Raw genomic sequence first — 24652 nt, forward strand, 5'->3', positions numbered from 1 at the left:
TACTTGCACAAAAAGTCTGCCTTTTAGAGAAACATAATGCACAATATCAATAGCCTATACAACACATTTTAAAATAAATACTATAGCCTACTAATAATGATACTACAAATATTAATACTACCACTAAGACTAATAACAATGATAACAGTGGTTACTATCAACCATTATTACTGAGGTAAAGGCCTATTGCCTTATAAGTCTCTTCGAAAAGGAACTGTGTGTGCGTGCATGTGTGTATGACTATGGCTGCCTGTCTTTATGCTAGCCTGTCGCATCTGTGTGTGTCTGCGCGTGTGTGTGTGTCTCTATGTCTTTGTGTCACATGTGTTTGTGACGATTTTCTCTGTGTTGAACATATCGACATATGTTTAATCGTAATTGAGCGTTAACATGTAGCCCGCAGAAAACACATTCATATCTCTGCAGAGTCACCTCCTTGATTGTAGAGCTCTGTTTTCATAAACGTTTGGGACGTGTGGACTTGCCAGTCTAGTCCAGCAGAAGCATTTAAAGGTGTCTCTCTTCTCCAGAACTCAAACCCATAGGCTCTTCACAGACTTACAGGCGTCGATGGATTTCCACCGCTACTTTGTGAGAGGGAAGTGGCGAGGGGAAAGCGAACGCAGATAGATACCACACGCAGCTGTCTAAATTGGGTCACCGAAACACAGCTGTCTAACAACTGTAATATCAATCAGAAGGGGAGCAATGAGCATCCGCAGTCCCCCAAACATCACCAGTCGGCATTCCTTATTTGCTACTGGGCAGAGCTAGGCTAACCCTTCACCAAAACCTACGCACTTTTACGCACAACGACTCTGGTAAAAGCTTGGAACGTAAAAGCTTGGAACGTAAATCATCCAGGCATCACAATAACAAAACATTGCTGTTTATTTACATGTTAAAATGAATAGGCTACACCAGGGATGGGCAGATGGTGGTGAAGGCCCTCGGATTAACCCCCCAGCCAAAAAAGCTATACATGTTCCTCTCCACCCATGGCGAAATGAGTATAATTGCACGAAATGAACTCTAAAAGTAAAAAATGTGCATGAAATTAATTATACAATTGCTATATATTCTCTCCGCTCCATGGAAAAATGTGTAGAATTGCCGCAAACTAGCGTTAAAACAGCAACATTTTTCTACACTTAATGGCAAAATGTGTAGATATGCATGAAATTAACTCTACAACTTAAATATTTTGGGCAACTGCGGCCCCTCATGAGTTCAGATATTTTTGTGTCCTCCAACCCCATCAAAGTTGCCCATCCCTGTGTTACACTCACTGATCTGACTAATTTCAATTGAAGCCAAGGGATCTTTCTCAATCATCAAAATCATATAATAGAAGGAAGACTCAGATTTCTATAAGAGCATAACAGCAGGATAGGTAGTTCAAGGTGTAGGCTACAACTAGGGACTGACTGGCAATTAGTGTGGTCGAAAAAAAACTAGTTTTGGCCTCAATTATTAAACATTAACAAGGAGCTGCACCATTACCCTCTATAGTCAAATTGATTTTATTCAACACAGTCCAAACTACTGCACTTAAAGGTGACTCACACACACAAACCACATTTTTTAAATTAAGCTCGTCTGTTTCTTCTTCTCGCCATCTCTGGAAACCCTCGACGTTTACTTTTTTAATGATTACTCCGTTGACTGAAACAGCCCGAAGCTAAGACCGATCTTTGGAAACGAACGAACAACTAAGAAACACCATTAAAGCGATTTTCTGATAATTTTCTCCAAATTGTGAATGACCGAAACACTCATAATACATTGTTTTGTTGAGGTTATTCATGGTCAATATGAGAAAGTGGTCACTACATGAACACCATTTGTTAGGTGCCAACCCAACACCTAACAAACAAGCATTTTTATCTAATTAATGTATCATGAGGTTGACTTTCTCCCTGATGGTTTATATCAAGTGAATGTCTATCTAACAGTAAAAACATAGCCTATACTGAGGATAAACATTTACTTATTGTGATGGTCATATTGGTTATGCAAATACAAACCCATCTCACAATATGGCCTAACGGTATTTGCATAGTGTTTTTTGCAGGAATAGCATAATGAGTCAGGCCTATCACTAATTTTCAAATTGGACGATTTATTCCACCAAGATGTCTACGCAGCAATTAATCGTAATTAAGCTGCTGGCTGAGCCGAACACCTTTTATCTTCGACGGGGACAAATAAGAACACTGTGGCTTCCCTCTTGGTGCGTTTTCTCTCTCTCGACTTAATGCGCGGCATTATTAGGTCTGACAGCACACAGCTCGGATTTGAAGGAGAGGATTTCCCCGAGAGATGACAGACAGGAAGGCCAGCAATCACGTTTTTTTTTATCAGAATGTACTGTTCGATGCCGTTTATCCCTGATGATAGAAAAGTGTTATGTTGCCAGGACGCTGCTGTCGAAATAGAGGGCAAGAGCAACATTTCCATTTTCCAGTTTGAAAGCCATTAAAATGAATTAGTAAAATGGGAGGAAGAAGTCCTCCTGGTAAACAAAGGGGGACAAACAAAGTTTCCTTTTCTTGCCGTGAGCCATTTTTTCATTTCGTAATTTTTTCGTTTGCAGCCACAGCGGTAAGGCCTTCGGTTTAACACTTGCAAATCACATATCCTTCTAATATACTTCAAAGGCATTAGATAAATTATTTTCAAACCTCCTGAAATATAATTGGTGTTATATGTCTTTTATCCTCTATATCCATACTGTAAATATACGTTTCTTTGCCATTCTTGAAGAATAGTAAGCCTGCATAGCCTAGTATGTGCAACTTAAAAATGTCAACAATAAATGCAAAATATAGGCCTGTAGACACTAACTTTTTAAATAGATACATCATAATATAACTCAGCTGAATGAATGATGAGCAACATCTCAAAACTGCAGCTTCTGGCTTTGGTCTGCATTGGCACAATTTGTCAGATGAAACATGCAGTGGAGTTGAATGATGGGTTAGCATGTCATCTCGCACATAGAGGCCACTGTTGTTTAGGCGTGCAGAGGCCAAATGACATATTTTTGGGGGGGAAAATCCCATGTGTGCGAAAATCCTAGAAATGTCAATGGTGCCCTAAAAGTCACGGCTACATTCATTTTTAATGCCTCAATAGGTTTATCACTGTTGTAGTCTACAGCCCAAAACAATATATACATATCCACAATTTCACATATATTCACATAGAATCGCTATCGAATACATTATTTTCTATTATTAATATAGGCTAATTATTTCATACATAAGATTACATCAGAATAATTACACTGTATTATGACATTATTACATATGATAGTTGTTAGACCCCGCACGCAAACGCACACGCACGCACACACGCACACACATTCACACGCACACACACGGACACAGGTGACAAAGCAGAAATCATGTGACAATAACAGGCCTATTTGCATGTAGGCTGCCCGTGTAAACGTTTTCCTGGTTTGAATTTAGGCTAATATGGTACTGCAACTGATCATATTTGAAGAACATTTTAATCCGCGCAGACTACGATACTGCACCTTTGATTTTCAACTATAAAACAAAAAAAATCTACATATTCATCTCGGAGATCCCGCTGCGGGGCCTTCTACTGAAGAGGAGTTATTGTGCATATTTGAGTCTGAACAGGCAGGTGGCTATAACTCCAACAGAGCATTCTTATAAAGTTGTCTGCAATGCCATCTCTACTCCATACTGCGATGTAAATTACAATCACTGGAGTGTATTAATAGTTAATACACTGTGCAGCATGGCTCATGGTACGAGAGACAATACTTCTATGACAAATCATGGGATGCTAAATTGGGGTCATGAGCTGGTAATTCACGAGATAGATAGATCAGTGCACACTTTGGGGTTTGATAAAGTAAGGTCTGCTGTCCTCATCTCAGAAAATAGAAGTAATTACATTTTTAATAAATACAAAACAAACGAATGGGTGACAAACGTTTGGAAGAGGGATATGGAAAACTATGAAACGTATTTATGCAATTTAGTTGATGGGGACTGGGATAGTGCACATAAATAAATCAACATTTCAGTTTTCACATCAGTGTACTGTAGTTTTTTTTTTTTAACAATTAGGCCCAATTCACAGTTGCTGGGCAGGTAAAAAACAACAACGACAAAAACATTTAAAACCTTTAAATTCTCACTAGAAAGTTATCATAATCAGTTTTTCATCATATTCATAATTTAGCTAAATTTTGATATGACTGAGTTGCTTGTGCATGCATGTCGGCTGGTGGGTAAAATCCAGCCTGCACCACGCTGTTGTGGGTAAAGTAAACTACATCACGCTGTAACCACTGGAAGGGATAAGTGAACGGATGTAATGTAAAAAACCTCAGACCTAATGATATATGTGGCACACAGTACGGAACATAAACATATTACACTATTCAGTAGAGAGGATAACGGCTAACAGACCGTTATGCAAAATTACTATGAGAATCGCATTTCTGTACATTTTCAGAAAAAAAGGAGCCTACAATGCGTTTCTAAAAAGTAAAATAAGGAATATTCCTGTGGTTGGGAAAGGTTTACATTTGAAAAACATCGAAAATGAAAAATATTTCAACAAAATTAAGGGAAATTGAAGTCCTTTATGCAACAGACAGAACAGGAGATGCACATAGCAGAAAACACAATTCACAATCAAATTTGAGCAAATTGACCTACATTTGCTTAAACAAGAGAACTTGCACCGACTAAAGTGGGAACCATTGAGGAAGTGGCACACACAATGCATTTATGCCTATAACAAAAGGAGCATGTAATTTAAGAGCACAGAGTGACCTGAGGCGGAAAAAAGCAAAGGAAAAAAAATCACACCTGGTCATGTGCACTGTGACTGACAGCCTAACTCATTCACTGGGCTGCCATGGTTCTCATAAAAACCACAATGCAGGAGTTGTCAGATTATATTTCCTAACTATTGTCTACACCGCCCCCTAAAACACCTACCTGAAACTGCATTTTGAACAAGGGGTTTACTCATGGCCAATGTTTTGAAAACTGAATTAAAGTTACCATAGCTTTGATTGCAAAATGCATTTATTGTTTTCACGCACATTCTAGGAGAAATAGTCTTATTTGTCCATATCCCAATGTTACAGTAAAATGCTAAATATACATTTTCCTAAAAGACATAAGCCACAACTAAATGGATGGAGGTGACAATACATTAATATACAGCCTAATATTCCTCTTTATAGAGGTGGGTTAACTGGACTAAACATGATCTGGAGAAAATATGTTCAATCGAGTTTAAGGTTTTGTCGTTCATTAACTGAATGAACAACAGAGGCAAAATGCAGTATGAAATAGTTTGGGGAATGGCCTCATCTCTGAGCTCGGAGCCAGATGCTGTTATGGCAGGTAGTCCTCTGAGGGGCAGCTGGCATCGAATCCCCCCGCGCTGGGAGAAAGGAGTTCCAGTGATGGGCCTTAGCTGGTGATGGTGGTGGGGAGGTGGAGGTTAACTTTTCCTGTAATGCAGCAAGTAAGAAAACATGGGTACATTTGACATATAAATACATTCCAAGATGTAAGATGTATGCCCATTGGTTGACAGAGAGAAAGGTGATAATTGCAAAAGTGTGACCATTGGTTAAACAGCAAGTGGGAATGCGCATTATTGTGCCTTGCTTATAGGGTATATAAGGTAATATATGTGAATGACATTCTGCATGTGGCTAATATTGAAAGAGGAAGAGAGACTTGATGCTATGCAGATGATAACGTTTGTAAACACTTATGTACTTATGTATGCCACAATGCCTGTAGAATAGGAAACTATGTTCATTATATTATGCCTTACTGTATGAAGTTAAAGCGAGCTAGCCATTCTGACCAGCCTTACTGTATGAAGTTACAGCAAGCTAGCCATTCAGACCTGCCTTACTGTATGAAGTTAAAGCGAGCTAGCCATTCTGACCAGCCTTACTGTATGAAGTTAAAGCGAGCTAGCCATTCTGACCAGCCTTACTGTATGAAGTTAAAGCGAGCTAGCCATTCTGACCAGCCTTACTGTATGAAGTTACAGCGAGCTAGCCATTCTGACCAGCCTTACTGTATGAAGTTACAGCGAGCTAGCCATTCTGACCAGCCTTACTGTATGAAGTTACAGCGAGCTAGCCATTCCGACCATTACTGAAGACGAGCAGCCATTCTGACCAGCCTTACTGTATGAAGTTACAGCGAGCTAGCCATTCTGACCAGCCTTACTGTATGAAGTTACAGCGAGCTAGCCATTCTGACCAGCCTTACTGTATGAAGTTACAGCGAGCTAGCCATTCCGACCAGCCTTACTGTATAAAGTTACAGCGAGCTAGCCATTCTGACCAGCCTTACTGTATGAAGTTACAGCGAGCTAGCCATTCTGACCAGCCTTACTGTATGAAGTTACAGCGAGCTAGCCATTCCGACCAGCCTTACTGTATAAAGTTACAGCGAGCTAGCCATTCTGACCAGCCTTACTGTATGAAGTTACAGCGAGCTGGCCATTCCGACCAGCCTTACTACTGATTGAACCATTAACTACATTTGACTTTCGGAGCTCTGGATCACAGAACAAGGAGAGCATTAGTTTTATGGTCACTCTGGAACATAATTTGTATTGCTAGCCATGTAATTTAGGTATTAATGCATTGCCTTAGTACCCAAGCGCTTATTTCCATTAGTTCCAACTGCCATTTTCAAGTTGAGGGCTTTAGACTTTTAGACTTCTGGCCATTTGACCCAACTAGCCAATCATTGTGATCAGTGTGCTTTGAAATGCAACAAACCTCACCAAAGGGCTCATTCAAAATACTCAAAAGAGACAGAATGGGTGCTCAACTAAGGACCAAAGACCTTAAATCATGACTACAATTACCCAAAAGTCAATGATGCAACAACAACCAAAAATGACTCATTCACCTCCCTCGTATCAAATATTTCAATACTACATACATGTAGCTATGACACCATTGGTCTCCATTGGGTTGAAACATGAGTGGTTGCATTGGATCAACCTGCAAACTAGATACTATCTTGATGCATTCAACAAATTGGTGACCATCTGTCCTTGTATTCAGAGTGGGGTATACTGTATTATATAACCTTTAAGCTAATACCAGTCCAGCTAGATGTAAAGAAAGCCAGCCAACTTTTGATATGGAGTAGGAGTAAGCAATGTCTAACCACATTTATTAGGGCTGGTTGTTTTTCCTGTCACGTGAGTACTGTCATCATGATGGCAATCACGTCCAATTGCAGCTTCAATCATGAAATCTTTAGAAGTCAGAGTGTTTTCACATTTTCTTAAATGAATTGACCGTTTTACAAAATAAATATTGAGCACAACTCCACTTGAATTTGAACAAGAACAATGAGGGGTGAAATCGTTACAGGAAATTCAATGATTGAAATGGAACAAAGACATTTTGTTGTTTCAATATCATGACATAAGAAGATAAATGGCAAATACTTCAATCAAATTGTATGATTAACCATTTGTATTGCATTTCCCTCTCCTCATTGTTGTTTCACCATCTCTCCACTCTCTCTTCTCTCCGTTTCAACCCCGGAATGTTTATAATTAGTTCCACCCCACTACCACCACCACTGCCTGTCACCCCCCCAACCCTATATTTCTCTTTCTCTTCATCACCCAATCCTCCTATCCCTCTCTTTTCTCCCATCTCCATCCTATTTCTCTTCCAACCACCCCCTCACCCCCCTCTCCATCTCCTCCTCCTCACCTTGCCCCCTCTTTCTCTCTCCCACTCTCACCCAGACCTCCTCGCCCCTCACTCCCTCTCTCGCTCTCTCACTCCATCCTCCACCCTCCCCCACCCCCCCTCTCTCTTGTTGGTTTCCACAGCTGCAGAGAGTGAGGGGAGAGATGACCGACCAGAGAATTGGCCCTTCGGAGAGCGGCGGGCCATCCTGATGCTATTAGGCTCGTGGCTAATAATAGGCGTTTCAATCCGGGAGGAGATCAATCAGGGGGAATCATGGGGAATGTTCAGAGCAGCACTTTTACACATCAGCCCAGATGGATGAAATTACACTTGTCTGTTTTTAGTTGCATTACTCCCAAATTGGTTGTCTACTTTTTTTCTCTCACTTATTCTCTCTCTGCCTCTCCGTCCTTCCTCTCTCTCTTTCTTTCTCCACTCATTCATGTGTCACTGGGCTACTAAAAGGATTCAGGCGCAAAATTCCCTGTCATTTCTGTCTTGTCCTTTGCTTAGCCGCACTCTCTTTCTCAATTCTCTGTCACTTGCATATGGACTTAGCTGACATCACTTGAGGTCTCGTCTTACATGTTGTTTTACTTCCAGTGATTGGGCTGGGTTAGGTGCAATGTTATTCTTTGTAAAAATGAACATTTTAGTAAAAAATTTAATGATTTGCACAGTGAAAGGATAAGTATTGAATACCTGAATAATGAGTAACAAATATCCTTATTTCAGTACACATTTGAATGCAATATTGCGTCTATTCTACTACCACATATCAATCTATTTGTGTAGCCCTGTGTAGAATGAAGACAAACTATTTTCAGACATGCTTTTTCTTTTAATAATATTACAGCTCCTGAAATGCATTGAATGTAATATTTAATATTTAAATCTAATAGTATTAAATCTAAATAAATAGTTCAGAAAATAATGTGATACTCAGTTCTCTTTACTACGACTGGGCCGTGTGTTCTGTGGTTCTATACGTGAACAAAGACAACAGTGGGGCAATGGAAGCGGACTCTGAGGACTCTTGACTGGAACAAAGGACAACTCCAAAGGTACTATACATTATGCATACCAATGGTAGAGACATAACAATGAAGATATCAGGTACACACAAAGATGGAGATCTACTGTATATTACTTCCTCTATCCCTGTAGGGGAGAACAAATATCTTGATATTCATGAGTGGAAGTATGCGTGCTATGCCATGTGTCATTTCCAGCCTCCCCATACTCCGACCTTTACAGAATGTTCAGTGGCAGCTCGGGGCAGTCAGAGAGGTGAAGTACTGAGGGCTCATTTGAAGGCAGTGCATAACAGCTATTTGTGTCACTGATTTCCACCTTTGAACGTTTGACAGCCTGAAATGTTTAGTGTTTACAATAGCTCCCTAGCAACTTGTCTTGAAGTTGACAATTTCCCCGCTGATGTGTCTCTCTCCTTGTCAGCATTGTGATACTGATAACTTAAAGAAACTGAGCCGTTGCTTACTGTATGTAAGGGGAAACGATAACTATAGCCTACCATAGTCACACCGGCATGACAATCCCGGTGAGAAGGCACTCCGTAAAGTAACTACCCTAAATAGGCTTGCAGGGGGGACGTTTTCCACCATTAGAAAATCAATAGCGGCCTTCTGTGTCGGGTCTCAATGCCTACAGAGAGAAGCCCTGATTTGGAGATGTTCCTCTGTATCTGATTGCACAACACAGAGACAGACATTTCTGCATCACTGAGAACACTGTCCACAGAAAGGGTCCTTTGACTGAAAGCTTCGGTGACCAGGGGGAGGGAATCATCGCCCTCTCAGAGAGTGTCTCCTTAGCAACGGGGAGAGAATTAACATTGACATCCTGACTTCCAAGCAAAACTAAGCTTCTGCTAGTTGAGATTTCCTTGGTGAGCATAAAAAATGTTCAAAAAGCCGACATAAAAGCCACACATGTCTTCCATTTATATTGAAATTAGTTTTATCTCTGTTGTGTGCTGGAGTGAATACAGAGAGTCTTAATGTATGTATTTTGCTCGTTTTACTGTGTCTCACATTTCCCCGGCTCTCCTCTGTGACTCCGTGTTTGCCTCCTACTGCGGTAAACACGACGTCGCTATGATAGTGAATGCATTTCAGAGAGCTCAAAACACCACCGCTGGTGAGACGACACTCCTTATCTCACAGACCACAAGCACACACGCGTGCGCGCACACACACACGCATGCACTCACACACGACAGCAGCATTTCCCAGGGCCTCTGAGGCATCCTGGTCTCCTACTGTTGCAGGGGCTTATTCTGTCATCACCAGGCAGGAAATAGGGCGGGCGGCCGTCTGCCTGGGGTGAGCTTTGGCAGCACAGACCAGAAGCGAGCTGTTTTGGTTAATAAAAATGAAGCACAAATTGTGTGTTGCTTGTAGGCCCTATGCAAAGGAAGAACAGCGAGGTGCTTCCTCCCATTAAGATCTAGGCAACCAGGCAGGGAGAATAGTGTGGAAGGTAGCTAAAGTAACTGTGGATACATTAAAAAGTAATGAGGAAACATGGAGAAGAGGGTCAGAGGTCATCGCTTGGCTCCAGAGGCCTTGCGGCGGAAAGCTTTCAACAGCGTTACACGATGGGCTTGTCCTCCTCATTTGAAGTGTGAGGGAGAGATGGAGGTCAACAATGTTACACATAGCAACAGTTGCTAAGACTAGCTATGAGAGAGGCTTATTCAGTTTTTGTAATATATGCACAGTATGCACAGTTACTGCTATATCACCTGAGGTAGTATGAATAGGTGGATATAACTAATATGTCTGTTTTGTATATCAATTATCATCACATTCGTGACAATTTCACATAATTTGCTAATTATCATGACATGCCCCAAACTTGAAGACTATGGAGATACTGTTGTTGACTAAGGGTTTGATAATCTGAATCTTAATCTGGATAATGTTTTAGCGTATCATGCATGGTAATGAAATTATTCAAACAAAGTGAAACTGGTATTTTGAATTTGAGGCATAGGCTTTATGTAAAATAGATCCTGCCAAACATGTAATAATGCTGCACCCCAAAATAATCTGACATAAAAAGCTAAATCCATACTACCATTCATTTTCATGGCCTTGGCCCTATACATCCAGACAATCCTACCCACAATCCATCACACAGCGCATAATTGATCTAATTGAGACGCTCAAACCCAATCAAACACAAGCATCATTCAGCAGCACATCCTCCTCAGCATGTGGAGAATCGACAGAGACACACCTAACATCAGTGAGAAGCCAACCCTCCAGTGGCTGATGCCTCCTCCAGCCATCACATGTCATGATGCACTGCTCCAGAATATGAGGATGAACGTTCTAGAACCACTCAGTCCCTCCTCAGAACCCTCCCTCTGGCATTCAGCTATTGATGAGGCTCTATGGAGTCACCTAATGGAATGCCATGGCAACAACACCTGGTAAGAGTTCATCCAACCAACCCCTTCTCTTCTCTTCCTCCACCCCCCTACTACCCCTCGCCTCCCCCACCGAGATAACTGAAAACGCTGGAACATATTTCCCTGAGACAGAAAGCTTTCCCTGTGAACAAATCATGTGTACGAGTCAGTCTAAATTAAGTGAAGTTTATGAGTTGCGGTCAGAAACATTTTCTCTCTCTCTATTTCTGTCTTTCTCTCTCTTTTTTATGTTCTGCACAAAAACGGCAGCCAACATTTCTTTCCGCCATAGGGTTGGTTAGTTATTATAGAAAGATATCCCCCACATTGAATAGTCAATAAAGGGCAGCCGGTAGACCAGTAATCTGCAGCTCTCTGGAGAATGGAACAAGCGCCACCCAGGCCAAAACAAACCTGATGTGTCCCTTTGCCATTTGTCAACCTTGTCTTCTCAATAATATGTTTATTAGCCTTCTGTGCTGAATAAATCTACTGAAGCGTGGCCTGCTGCACTTGTGGTATTAATTAATCAACAAAAGACCCAGAGGAGGGGGAGGGTTCACCCGCATCCTATCAGAATCAGATGCTTCATAAACCTGCAGACTGAATATTTGTTTGATGTAGAGTTGACCATCAATCAAATCCATTGATGAAGTACTGGAGTTGGGAGTGTTTCATTTTGGAGCCCGACCATAATACTTCTTCTGGAGTTGCTGCCAGACAAGAACAGTGTTAATAGTTGTAAGATACAGTAGCTGAGTACATACTGTACTGTTCTGATAACAGCTTGGATTAAAACTAGCACTTGAGAACTGGATCAACTGGTGACAGCTAGCCTCCTGAGGGACCAATCAGCAACATCTTAGGGACCAGAGGTAGTCCAATGACCAGAGGTAGTTCAAGGACCATAGGTAGTCCAAGGGACCAGGGGTAGTCCAAGGGACCAGAGGCAGTCCAAGGGACCAGAGGGAGTCTAAGGACCAGAGGTAGTCCAAGGGACCAGGGGTAGTCCAAGGGACCAGAGGTAGTCCAAGGGACCAGGGGTAGTCCAAGGGACCAGAGGTAGTCCAAGGGACCAGGGGTAGTCCAGGGGACCAGAGGTAGTCCAAGGACCAGAGGTAGTCCAAGGGACCAGGGGTAGTCCAGGGGACCAGAGGTAGTCCAAGGACCAGATGTAGTCCAAGGACCAGAGGTAGTCCAAGGGACCAGAGGCAGTCCAAGGGACCAGAGGTAGTCCAAGGGACCAGAGGTAGTCCAGGGGACCAGAGGTAGTCCAAGGGACCAGGGGTAGTCCAGGGGACCAGAGGTAGTCCAAGGGACCAGAGGTAGTCCAGGGGACCAGAGGTAGTCCAAGGGACCAGGGTTAGTTCAAGGGACCAGGGGTAGTCCAGGGGACCAGGGGTAGTCCAGGGGACCAGGGGTAGTCCAAGGACCAGAGGTAGTCCAAGGACCAGAGGTAGCCCAAAGACCAGGGGTAGTCCAAGGACCAGAGGTAGTCCAAGGACCAGAGGTAGTCCAAGGGACCAGGGGTAGTCCAAGGACCAGAGGTAGTCCAAGGACCAGAGGTAGCCCAAAGACCAGGGGTAGTCCAAGGACCAGAGGTAGTCCAAGGACCAGAGGTAGTCCAAGGACCAGAGGTAGTCCAAGGGACCAGGGGTAGTCCAAGGACCAGAGGTAGTCCAAGGACCAGAGGTAGTCCAAGGACCAGAGGTAGTCCAAGGGACCAGGGGTAGCCCAAAGACCAGGGGTAGTCCAAGGACCAGAGGTAGTCCAAGGGACCAAAGGTAGTCCAAGGGACCAGGGGTAGTCCACGGGACCAGGGGTTGAGGGGCACTGACTACTAATTATGATGATTCTGGCTGCCTTCTGTCCTATATTTCTCCTTAGTCCATCTTCTTATCGCTCTCTTTTTGTCACTCTCTCATCTCTCTTTCTCTCTGGATAACCTTATTGTCCCCTTCTGACTGGGCTCCAGGCAGGTGAGTGAGGAGTGGGATTAAGTTGCTCCTAGACCCTGATCTTGGATCAGTTTTGCATTTCCCCCGAACCTAACCAACACCATTTGTGGAGGAAATGCAAAACTGACCCAAGATTAGGATCTAGGAGCAACTTCATCCCAGACAGAAGGGGATAATAAGGTCATCGGTTAGGATTGGGGGAGGGGAAGCTGATCCTAGAACTGTACCAAGAGGAAACTTTACCTCAGAGAGGTGAGCGCTGCTATGGGAGGAGCCGCTTGGGTAGTGGTCTAGTCTGGACTGTAAACGTGTGTAAAGAAAGAGACAGTAGCCAGCCAAAAGAATGTTGAACAGTTCTTTCCAGGCCTGGAGCGGCTGAGTGGACTAATAGAGTGCTAAGTGCTGTGAGAGAAAGCTCTGTGTTAATGCACCAGAATCAGTTTCACCTGGATTTAATGCAAGAGACATTTGAAATATCTAAACTTAATTTAATTCACACCCATTCACCCATGGTAGACAATAGAGTGTAGAAATCGGACCAATGAGAATGAATCGGGGTCTAGGAATGTCCTGGCCACTTGACCTGACTAAGAAAAACTCCAGTTAAAGGCTATAACTAAAGCCAAGAGTCTTTCTTGGACTGATCACATGGTCAGGAGAAACATCAGACCATGAGAGTGACATACAGTATCTTGATGCAACTTCCAAAAACAAGTCCAAGAAACAGAGAGGAAACCATGAAGCCTTGTGTTAACCAAGGGAAGCACAATAGGCATGACGGCCTTAGTTGGTAGCAGACTATTTTCTAAGTCCCCGCTGATTGGGCCTGCTCATAAATACAGCAGCTATCAAGAACTGGTTTAGCACCCTGTGATTAGTGGGCAGGTCCATGTTATGGTTTGGTCAAGCCCTTCTTCTCCATGTCTCAGGGTCTGGCATCAACGACAACACTCTTTTTGACACTCAAAACAAATAGATGGAGCGCAAGGCCGCAAGGCTACCATTTCTGCTGCGCAGAGAACTTTCAAGCTACCGGCTCTTGCTAATTCAACTTAAAGAGGATTGGTCTGAGGCTTTAGGTGGCGAAGTGTCATAAATCATATTTTAGACTGTGTGAGGAATTCTGTTTTTATGGATTTCTGTTAGGATTATTGACCAACACAGACGGAGCCCTTTAAGAATAATAATTTTTTTAATCGCTCAAATGTCTCCAGTGAAGTTTGCAGCAGTCAGCAGCAAATGATTTATTCTAAATGAAGAGAGCTTTAGGACATATAGCTGGGTGGAGATTTAAATTGAGCTGTGGCTGCATTATACTGTGGCTCATAAAAAGCTAAGAAAAGCCATACATTTAATAACGTAATAGAGCTTTTTCTAATTTGTATATACGGTATATACTGAAGGTAATCATGCTGCTTTTGCCATGATGACATTTATGCATTTACACTCATTAACACTGTGTGGAACATATGTGCTTTATGTGCTTTGAAGGCCACGGCGCTGTGCTGATGACAACAATGTTACTAATATTAAACCATTATGTCATAGTCTCTTAAAATAAACTTGAAACTCAAGTAGAAGAGGCTATTTATATGGAATGGATGCACAGTAACTTGGACACAATTGCCACGGTTTGTCTAAAGACCACACTCTTAGAAAAAATGGTTCCAAATGGGTTATTCATCTTTCCCCGTAGGAGAACCCTTTTTAGTTTCAGGTGGAAACCTTTTTGGTTCCAGGTAGAACCCCTTTGGGTTCCATGTAGAACCCCCTGTGGAAAGGGTTCTACATGGAACCCAAAATGTTTCTACCTGCAACCAAAAGGGTTCTACCTGGAACCAGAAAGGTTTCTACCTGGTACCAAAATGGCTCTAACTGGAACCAAAAATGGTTATTCAAAAGGTTCTCCTATGGGGACAGCCAAGGACCCTTTCAGGTTCTAGATAGCACCTTTTTTTCCTAAGTGTCCATGACCCTTCTTGGTATATTGGCATCCAATATAGTGATAATGTGTAGGCTTATATAGCAATGAAACACATTTACAGCTTAAGTATTAAGTTAATTCATGACTTTAGTATTGAGTTCATTCATGACTTTAGCATTGAGTTAATGCATGACTTTAGTATTGAGTTAACTCATTACTTTAGTATTGAGTTAATTCATGACTTTAGTATTGAGTTAATGCATGACTTAATATTTAGTTAATTCATGACTTTAGTATTGAGTTAATGCATGACTTAATATTGAGTTAATGCATGACTTTAGTATTGAGTTAATTCATGACTTTAGTATTGAGTTAATGCATGACTTAATATTTAGTTAATTCATGACTTTAGTATTGAGTTAATGCATGACTTAATATTGAGTTAATGCATGACTTTAGTATTGAGTTAATTCATGACTTTAGTATTGAGTTAATTCATTATTTTAGTATTGAGTTAATGCATGACTTTAGTATTGAGTTAATGCATGACTTAATATTGAGTTAATGCATGACTTTAGTATTGAGTTAATTCATGACTTTAGTATTGAGTTAATTCATGACTTTAGTATTGAGTTAATGCATGACTTAATATTTAGTTAATTAATGACTTTAGTATTGAGTTAATGCATGACTTAATATTGAGTTAATGCATGACTTTAGTATTGAGTTAATTCATGACTTTAGTATTGAGTTAATTCATGATTTTAGTATTGAGTTAATGCATGACTTTAGTATTGAGTTAATTCATTATTTTAGTATTGAGTTAATGCATGACTTTAGTATTGAGTTAATGCATGACTTTAGTATTGAGTTAATGCATGACTTTAGTATTGAGTTAATGCATGACTTTAGTATTGAGTTAATTCATGACTTTAGTATTGAGTTAATTCATGACTTTAGTATTGAGTTAATTCATGACTTTAGTATTGAGTTAATGCATTACTTTAGTATTGAGTTAATTCATTACTTTAGAATTGAGTTAATTCATTACTTTAGTATTGAGTTAATTCATGACTTTGAGTCTCTCGGTGACAAATTGTACATAATGTGTGAAAAGTTGTTTATTTAAGTGGTCTTATATACATACCAGTAGCAGCTTTCTATGTCTAGGTTTATGGAGGCATTAGAGTGTCTGGATAATATCTGGGAATTGTGGCACTCACTCAACGGCCACTAACACAGGAGCAAAATTCTACACACTCATGTATTCATATAACACAGCTCAATGTGACATTTCCAGAAAAAAACTTTTCCACCCTCTATGTAGTATGACATTTACTTATAAATGATTTGTGTAGCATCTATGAAGGTCTTTTGAAGGGTTTATTAAGGCTTCATAAAGACTAAGTTGTTGTTGGTTTACAGTGGGACAAATACATAAAGTCTTAAAGGGGCGTGAAGACTAGATGTAAAAATCAATTGCCATATTCTGACAGGTAACCATTAGTAACACATCAATAAATCACTCTACACTGTATATTCTAATGCATCCCCTTTTATGTTGGTCTTCTTCATGTCTGGAAGACGTTAGACATAGGAGGAGGAATATTCACTTGTCAAGGATGCTTCTGTTTTGGAAATGTGTTCAGAAAACTCAAGTCAAGGACTTGTTTTCCCTTTATATTGTGCAAATACATAGTTATGAGCAAGATGAGTGCAGCCCTAAATCTAATCAGGTTTACAGGTTATGCTGTAAGAATACAGTTTTGAAATATAAATAACGTTTACAGTGTGAACCAGAAAGACACTCAAATGCATTCCAATTCAAGCCTAGTCTCTCCCTTCTCAGGGATAATGTTATGTTTTACCTATCTCTGAAACATGGGTAGCTTTTTGATTAAACGTGGCCTATTGCATATGAAATGTTGTGTATGTGAGTGGTGTAGAAATTGTGTATGTGTTTCAGGGCTCCTGTGTGTGCGTGTGTGTGTGTGTGTGTGTGAGTGAGAGAGAGAGAGGGAGAGAGATAGAGAAAGCATGCCTGTGTGCATCATGTGTGTGTGTGTGTGTGTGTGTGTGTGTGTGTGTGTGTGTGTGTGTGTGTGTGTGTGTGTGTGTGTGTGTGTGTGTGTGTGTGTGTGTGTGTGTGTGTGTGTGTGTGTGTGTGTGTGTGTGCATCGTGTGTGTGCATCGTGTGTGTGTGTGTGTGTGTGTGTGTGTGTGTGTGTGTGTGTGTGTGTGTGTGTGTGTGTGTGTGTGTGTGTGTGTGTGTGTGTGTGTGTGTGTGTGTGTGTGTGAGAGAGAGAGAGAGAGAGAGAGAGAAATGAGAGAGAGAAAGCATGCCTGTGTGCATCATGCATGTATGTGTGAGTATATATGTGTGTGTGTGTGTGTGTGTGTGTGTGTGTGTGTGTGTGTGTGTGTGTGTGTGTGTGTGTGTGTGTGTGTGTGTGTGTGTGTGTGTGTGTGTGTGTGTGTGTGTGTGTGTGTGTGTTTGCGTGCACACATGCGCCTATGTGTGGTTTCTAAGAGCGATGTAGTGGGACTTCTGCCACAGGGTCTGCAGCAGCCAGGAGTAAAGAACGACCATGTAGTCACTCTGAAGGAGCCAGAACCGTTAATGAGCATTAAAAACCTCTTAACTATAATCATCTGGACCAAACTCCCAGAGGTAATGCGTATCACGTGCCCTCGACTGGCACCACCTTCACCCGAGCCACAGCCCAGCCAGCCACTCTCTCACCCAGGCCAGGGAGGAGGAGAAACGGGAATAGGGCCTTGGTGAAATACTTACAACATGCATCCTTCCTTCCTCTTTTCCCTTGAATGAATTACTGATCCAATACGGTTGGATAGGTGGAAGCCAGAATTTCTCGACATATGGGGATTTTATTATATACAAGTGGAAGGAATGATTCATATTCAAACATGTGGAGAGGGAAGGGGAGGACAGGGAGAGGAAGTTAGGATGGAAGACAAAGGAGAGAATAGAGAAAGACGAAAGAGGCAGATGTAACGTGAGGAAGAGCACAAAGAAAAAAGAGGAAGGGATTACCTCTGAAAATGAGCTGCAGAGAGACACATAGTACGGTGTAATACGACACAATTCAAAATGTTTACACCCTTGACCAATATGTGCAAAAGGGACAAATGTCTGAAGGGGAGAGCTGATCTTAGTCACAATGACAGGTACCTCATGCACATGCTCAGTCACTCACACCAACCTGAGATTGGGGTTTATTAGCTTCCAGCAGAAAATGAAACAATCCTTTGCTTACATAACCACCAAGAGAACGACCTTCATAAATGATCATGCATTAGCAGACGCTTCTGGTGTATACAAACTCACTCCATGTGCTTGTCCCAAAAAGCACCCTATTCCCTATGTAATGCACTACTTTTGTCCAAGGTCTATAGGACTCTGCTCAAATGTAGTGCACTATATAGAGAATAGTGTGCAATTTGGGTTTCAACCCATCCCCTTCCTATTAGAGGAGGCGTGGGCACCAGGGGACAAACACTACTCTGTCCACTTGATTACAACAAATAAATACCTCGGCACAAGATGGGAGAAGGAGAAACCCTTTAGTCACAATTTATTCATACAGCAAATGTATGAATCAGAGCAAACCAAGGATATCTTTGGGAGTGAGGGATTTCTCTGCTGGAGCACCAACAGCAACAGCAGTAGTTACACTATTCTATTTTCTGACATGCTCGTTCAAACTTTGTTTTACAGGCCTGACATGCACCCATGACAAGCAGCTAAAGTGCTACCTAATAAATATCTCCCCCCTTTTTTATGCCTGCTTTGAGGTAGCATTAATTATCCAGCCTCTGCACGCACTCCCCAATGACATATGTCCTGAGGAGAGCCAAACATAACACTGCCATGAAAGAAGACGGTGAGGGGAAAAAATTGTACAGTGGGCCACAGCTTTTCTCAGATATTCAATTCAAGTGAGCTGTATTTACATGAAAAGAGCAGCACCATGCATGCCTGGTTCTCTGGTCTCTGGTCCTCTGGGTCTCTGGTTCTCTGGTTCTCTGGCTCTCTGGTCTCTGGTGGGGTCCCAGAGGAGTGCTTTAGAGGCCATGGCCTGGGGTGGTGGAGGAACGCAGGACAGAGCCACCTGTAAAGAGGGAAGGAGAGAGTTAGAAAGAGAGAGAGGGGGTAGAACTTAGAAAGAGAGAATGAAAGAGAGAGAGAGTTGAAGAGGGGGGATAATGTGTAGTGTTTTGTTCTAGACAGGGGTCATCTGTCAGCTGGTGCTAGAGGCCTGGTAGGTCTATGGTGGTGGTGGAGGAGGAGGTTTGAGCAGGTCCATTAGCACAAGCGACTGGGTCCAGCAGGCAGCAGGGGTGAGGAAACAGGCAATAAGTTAGCATGGAGGACCTGGAGCTCAGAGGGGCTGCACAGGGGGATGTAATCAGGCACAATCACACTCCTCCACACACCTGCAACAACGCTGCTCTTTTCTTTAAACTCTCCCTCTCTCTCTCTCTCTCTCTCTCTCTCTCTCTCTCTCTCTCTCTCTCTCTCTCTCAGATGTATATACAGTGCATACAACGTGGACCTTTGTAATTTGCACATCCCTGTCCATGACCCAAGAGACACATTCAAAAATCACCATTCAGTCCTATTTCCAGGCCTACCACAGCATTGACTGCTTTCCAGGCTCCAAAAGCTTGTCAAATATATCTTTACAATGTTCCAGAATCTAACTCTAATTGACAAAATCATTGCAGTTGGTCTAGACTAGACATGACATCACTGAGCAAGGCTGCAGGTAGTTTTAATCATTAAAAATAAACATGGTAAAGGTTAGGTCCATGACTGGTACACAAGATGGCATCTGTAAGAGATCTAGTCTGAGAGAAGAATATCCTATCATGAATATAGTACACAATGATTTCAACCAGGGTTAGAGTCATATCATGTCAGACAATTCAGGATCTGATCTGAAACTCATATTTTCCAATTAAAACAATGTAATCAAACTAACATAATTTAAATGAAATTGACCCCATCACCTTAACTTTATCCTCAAGAAACGAAGAAGAGATGACTTGCAACTCAGCCAAAACAGAGCAGAATGTCAACAGATTCTGGCACACGGTCGTTTGGGGGTTTTCCTCCCTCCTTGGCACAGAGGGATGTTGGACATTTCAGTGTCAGCCACACTGTTATTTCTCTAATCCTAAACAGATTCGCTTCCAGCACCAGAGAAACCCGTTGTCTGGGCGGCTCCGTGGCGCTCTCTCTGCAGAGCCCGGTAATCGGCTGCATATGTCAATAAGTTATGGAATGGATTAGGAGCAACGTATGAGGTCCTCATGCCCTAGCTGTAATTCCTGGTGGCATTCTGGGACACATTTCTAACAACCAGAGAGAATTGATCCGCGCTGTTCTCACTTTTACAGCCTGAACCGGGAGGTTTTAGCTGTCAGTCAATCTCACAGCCCATCCCAGAGAGCAAGTCAAGTCAATGGTTTCTCTGACAAAACCATGAAAACCAAAGAAACCCATGTAAAAGGCTCAACGTATAATTATCAAACTTATAGCTGCTTATTAAGAGGAGGAGAGAACAAGGCAATGTGTTGTTTTTGTTCCCAAGGACAATAGAGTAAGTGGAGCTGTGTGTGGCATCGTTGCCAGGGAGAAATATACGTGATCTGGAATACTGTAGATAGGAGGGAGAGAAAGGTGGTAAGAGGGAGAGCAATAGAGAGAGAGAAGGAGAGGGGGCAAGGGAGAGGGAGAGCAATAGAGAGAGAGAGAAGGAGAGGGGGCAAGGGAGAGGGAGAGCAATAGAGAGAGAGAAGGAGAGGGGGCAAGGGAGAGGGAGAGCAATAGAGAGAGAGAGAAGGAGAGGGGGCAAGGGAGAGGGAGAGCAATAGAGAAAGAGAAGGAGAGGGGGCAAGGGAGAGGGAGAGGAATAGAGAAAGATAAGGAGAGGGGGCAAGGGAGAGGGAGAGGAATAGAGAAAGAGAAAAGGGAGAAAGAGGGAGAAAGAGAGAGCTCAATAGAGAAAGAGAGAAGAGAAAAAGAGAGAGATAGAGAGAGCAATAGAGAAAGAGAGAAGAGAGAGAGAGTGAGAGAGAGAGAGAGAGCGCAATAGAGAAAGAGAGAAGAGAGAAAGAGAGAGAGAGAGAGAGCGAGAGAGAGGGAGAGAGAGAGAGAGAGAGAGAGAGAGAGAGAGAGAGAGAGAGAGAGAGAGAGAGAGAGAGAGAGAGAGAGAGAAAAGAGAGAGAGAGAGAGAGAGAGAGAACGAGAGAGAAAGAGAGAGAGAGAAGAAATGCCAAGCAGGGGGGAGGGAATCATACGGGCAGATGAGAGCGAGATAGTCTTCCAACCTCACCTGCCTGTCTGTCTGTGTGTGCGTGTATCTACCATATGGGGTTGGGGTAAGGTCTCTTTAGTTTAAATTTCAAGTTGTATTAGTCGTATGTACGGGATACACATGGTATACACTGTCCAATTAAATGCTTACTTGCAGGTTCCTTCTCGACAATTCAACAACAATAATAACTAATAAAATATAAGAATACGAACATAAAGTAAATGTCTCAGTAGAATAGAATTTTAGCATAAGTATAATACAGGGTGGCACAATTTATAGTCCAAAATTTACATGTTTTGGGGAAGGGGGTGTTTAAATTGTGCAGTATTTAGCAACTATAATAAGTCTGGTAGCAGCATTTGTGATGTGTGTTTGTATGTGGATGAGTGTACACTGAGTATATAAAACATTAAGAACACATGATCTTTCCAATTCATAGAATGACCATGTGAATCAAGGTGAAAACTATGATCCCTTATTGATGTCACCTGTGAAATCCACTTCAAATCAGTGTAGATGTGAGGAGACAGGTTAAAGAAGGATTTTTAAGCCTTGGATCAATTGAGACATGGATTGTGTATGTGTGACATTCAGAGGGTGAATGGGCAAGACAAACAATGTAAGTGCCTTTGAATGGGGTATGGTAGTAGGTGCCAGGCACAGCGGTTTGTGTCAAGAACTGCAACGCTGTTGGGTTTTGCACACTCAATTTCTCCTGTATATCAAGAATGGTCCACCATTCAAAGGACATCCAGCAACTGTGGGAAGCATTGAAGTCAACATAGTCCAGCATCCCTGTGGAACACTTTAGACACCTTGTATAGTCCATGCCCCGACTAATTGAGGCTGTTCTGAGGGCAGGGGGGCAGGGGGGGGGGGTGCATGTGTGTTAAGGCGCAGAGAATCAGAGCAGGTTCAGTTCAAGTGTTCAGTAGTCTGATAGAAACGGTCTCTGAGCCTGTTGGTATAAGACTTAATGCTCTGATACCATCTGCCCGACGATAAGGGAGTGAAGAGCTCGTGGCTGTGGTGTGTGAGTTCCTTGATGATGCTGAGGGGCTTCCTCAAGCACCATTTTCAATAGATTTCCTGGATGGTTGGGAGCACAGTCCCAGTGATGTACTGGGCCGTTTTCACCACCCGCTGGAGGGTCTTGAGGTTGTGGAATGGAGATATTCCTGTACCAGGCCGTGATGCAGCCGGTCAGGACACTATCGATGGTGCAGTGGTAGTATTTGGAGGACCCGGAGTGGCATACAGAATTTCTTCAGCCGCCTTAGAATGTTGAGATGCTGCAGTCCCGTTGATGTGGATCGGGGCATGTTGCCACCTCTGCATCCTAAAGACAACAATCAACTCCTTCGCTTTGCTGATGTTGAGGGAGAAGTTGTTGTCCTGGCACAATAATGCTAGTTCACTTAACTCCTCCCTATAGGCTGACTCGTCATTGTTGGTTATCAGGCCTACAACCGTGGTGTCGTCAGCAAACTTGATAATGGACAGGAGTACAGAGGGCTGAGAACACACCATTAGGGGGGGCGCTGTGTTAAGAGTCAGTGTCGAGGAGGTGTTGTTGCCCATCTTCACAACCTTTGGTCTGCCTGTTAGGATGTCCAGGATCCAGTTGCAAAGGGTAGTGTCCAGACCCAGAGCTCTGACCTTGGTGTCGAGCTTGGAGAGAACAATAGTGTTATATGCTGAACTGTAGTCAATGAACAGCATTCTCACAGAGGTGCTCCTCTTGTCCAGATGTGTTCCAGCCCGTATGAATAGTAATGTAAATGGCATCCTCCGTGGATCTGTTGGAGCGGTACGGTCAGTGTGCCTGGCATGCTGGCCTTGATGTGGGCCACGACAGCCTCTCAAAGCACTTCCTGATGACCGGGCTGAGTGCGACGGGCCAATAGTCATTTGGGCATGTCACCTTGTTTTTTCTTGGGCACTGGGATTGATGGTGGTCTCCTTGAAACAGGAGGGGACTACAGCCTGTAACAGGGACATGTTGAAGATGTCCAAGAAGACGCCCGCCAGCTGATCAGCACACACTCTGAGGACGCAGTCAAGGATGCTATCTGGGCTGGTGGCTTTGTGAGTACGTACTCTTTTGAGAGTTTTCTTCATTTCAGCCTCGAAGAGCAAAAGCACCCGGTCGTTCGCAGCAGTGAGAGTTTTCCTGAATGGCTCGGTATGGAAGCGAGCATAGAATGTGTCAAGCTCGTCTGGGAGGGAGGCATCGCTGGGCACCGCACAGCTGGATGTGCTTTTGTAGTCTGTAATAGTCTGTAGTCCTTGCCACATGCGGTGTGAGTCTGAGTTGTCGAACATCAATTCAAGTTTGAGTCTGAATGATCTTTTTGTGTCCCTAATGGTTTGCGGAGCTCCTACCTGCTTGCCTTGTACGTGTTGTGTGCCACCGAGTCACCGGGGTTCATTCTGCTGACATTGAATGCTGCAGTATGGCCTCTCAGCATGGTATCTCCATTCATCTAAAGTTTTTGGTTATGGTATGTCCAGACTGTTATTCTGCCCTACCAAGCAAAAAGGCAGTAACTGTTCATAGCATAGAACTGAGAAATATTGGTTTAATTTACCTTGGTTTTACAGTAACTTTATGCAGTTACTGCTAACATGACCACCATTTTCTCCAAAACACATTACAATAGAGGCAGGATACTAGTCCACATGATTAAGCATGTATTTAACGTAGCAAAAATGACTAACTCATTTTTGACCAAATAAGCAGTTACTGACTTTTTGCTTGGTACGGCAGTATTGTGGGTACAACATCTCCAACACATTTCCTAATGAAGCATGTGACTGACAATGTATATTCCTCAATGTCGATGGATGACCCCTGGGTGGATGGATCTTTGAACATATTCCAATCAGTATTCTCAAAACAATCCTGCAGCATTGAGTCTGCCTCCTCTGTCCAGCACCTGGGGGGGGGTTTAGGAACAGAGACACATGATCTGATTGGCTGAAGCGGGTGCGGGGATGACTTTGTACACGTCCCAGATGTCTGTATATACATAGTCCAGCACGTTGTTTCCTCTCATGGGGAAAAATAGATGGTGATGATATTTTGGAAAAATGTGTGTTAAACGTGCTTGGTTAAAATCACCCGTGACAATAAAGACTGCTTCCAGTTGAGAGGATTCTTGCTGGCTAATGTTCTTGTACAGTTCGCTGAGTGCTGCCTTGATGTTTGCTTGTGGTGCTATGTACACAGTT

At 42.7% G+C, this 24652-nt stretch overlaps 1 long non-coding RNA gene across 1 annotated transcript; it reads right to left on the reverse strand.

Annotated features, from left to right (window-relative positions):
- Positions 1 to 386: 386 nt before the first annotated feature.
- On the reverse strand, positions 387 to 20437 carry LOC118370959 (uncharacterized). The gene is made up of 3 exons (XR_004822903.2): positions 20109 to 20437; positions 19050 to 19207; positions 387 to 5515 (listed from the first exon to the last, which is right to left on the reverse strand). It is a non-coding gene; the product is annotated as an uncharacterized LOC118370959 (long non-coding RNA).
- Between the last annotated feature and the right edge of the window lie 4215 nt (positions 20438 to 24652).

The sequence above is a fragment of the Oncorhynchus keta genome, chromosome 19 (genome assembly GCF_023373465.1).
Source record: "Oncorhynchus keta strain PuntledgeMale-10-30-2019 chromosome 19, Oket_V2, whole genome shotgun sequence".
NCBI lineage: Eukaryota > Metazoa > Chordata > Actinopteri > Salmoniformes > Salmonidae > Oncorhynchus > Oncorhynchus keta.